The sequence below is a fragment of the Lepisma saccharinum genome, chromosome 9 (assembly GCF_977018435.1).
Source record: "Lepisma saccharinum chromosome 9, izLepSacc3.1, whole genome shotgun sequence".
Lineage (NCBI taxonomy): Eukaryota > Metazoa > Arthropoda > Insecta > Zygentoma > Lepismatidae > Lepisma > Lepisma saccharinum.
The window spans coordinates 46,435,440-46,436,885 of record NC_139237.1 but is presented as its reverse complement, the minus strand read 5'-3'; the positions used below and the strand labels follow the sequence as shown (position 1 = coordinate 46,436,885).

The following is a 1,446-nucleotide window of genomic DNA, read 5'->3' as shown; positions in this document are numbered from 1 at the left end:
GTAAGTTTAAAAAAAAGGGAAAATGTTATTTTAAGATTTAGGCCAGTGTATGGAACCGCTGACCAGCCATCATCATGGGGAGATTAGGGAGCTACGAGTGAGTAGCGTAATCCGGTCAACAACGACTGAGAGTTCTATACCTCTTGTGGAGTATATGTGAGTGAGGCCGGTCGGTAGGTAAGCCCGAGCCCTCACGGTCTGTTGCGCCACGAGTCATGGTTATTATAACTATTTGTACAATGGAAAAATGCAATACTGAATTTCTCTACTTAAGAAAATCAATTTCCTACTGTTTCGTCGGAGAAGAAAAAACCGAATTGCGAAAGAAAATAGTGAACAAAGGTGCGAAGGGGAGTCGATAGGAGACGTCAGGTAGGTGATGAGATAATTGGAAAAGACCGCGATGGAGGCGAGAAGCAAAGACACACAAGGGCGGAAGAGTAGGGTATATGAGATACAAGCAGGGGAGAGAAGTTGAAGAGAAGAACAATGTGGATAGAAGTGGCGAAACTACTAGAAATGATGAAAAGGAAAGAGCTGAATAAAGGAGAGAATAGGAAACGATATTTAGTTGCAGAGAATTTTGTATGAGTGTTAAGATTTGATGCATTGATGTGGTAAATGCATCTGAAGTTAACAAAATTAATCAGCGAATAATTGATTTACTTTATTTTACTCCGCTTTTTGTGCCACATTTGGCTAATTTGCGAAGATGGGGATGAGGAATGATATGAAGAAATTGACACTGGAAACATCCATGTCCAAGCCTGGATTCGAACCCGTGGACCCTTGGCGTCGTAGCGCGATGTGCTAACCACTCCGTCATAGGGCCGGCAATCAGCGAATTAGAACTACTCTCCACGTTCCTTGAAATCAACTGAGGTGGCAGCAAGGGGATCATTCCAAGAAGTGGTAAAGAATTATTTTAGAAGGCAGCTAACTACAAGGAACTTGTTAAGCAGAATCTCGATAAGTACAGATAACTACTGGGATGTACGAGTAATATGTTCCTAAAAATTAATTTGTAGTTCCAGCATTTGGACTTGTCCCCTTCCAACAACTGCAGTGTAAGTGACAGACATGGATCACGCTTCCATCAGGAAATATACATCATGGAATACCGTTACAAAGGTAAGTACACTAAAGTATCAGGCTATTTAGCCCGCATGTAAAGTAAGTTACGGACTGTAAACAATGCCCAAGAAGTCATATTGGAAACTTTAGAACAGCGATTGATTTGATTTTGTGGCTATGAATCTCACGATGCTAACTTACTAGAAGTGGCCGAGATCACGTTTATAACAGAAATATCATGGATTGTCAAATAACACTTTAAACCATCTATAGCATATCATATTTCAGATATTAAGGTGCACGGAGTTTTGCTGTTACCATTACTGTTTCAATCTTAAGGGTGGACTATTTGAACAAGACGTACGTGATTAA

General features: G+C 40.5%; 1 long non-coding RNA gene across 1 annotated transcript in view; it reads left to right on the top strand.

Annotated features, from left to right (window-relative positions):
• Positions 1-1,028: 1,028 nt before the first annotated feature.
• The window catches only part of LOC145992653 (uncharacterized), a 58,774-nt gene continuing 58,356 nt past the window's right edge, over positions 1,029-1,446 (top strand). Inside the window, exon 1 of the long non-coding RNA XR_014442190.1 lies at positions 1,029-1,131. This is a non-coding gene — a long non-coding RNA (uncharacterized LOC145992653). The remainder of the gene's footprint in view (positions 1,132-1,446) is intronic.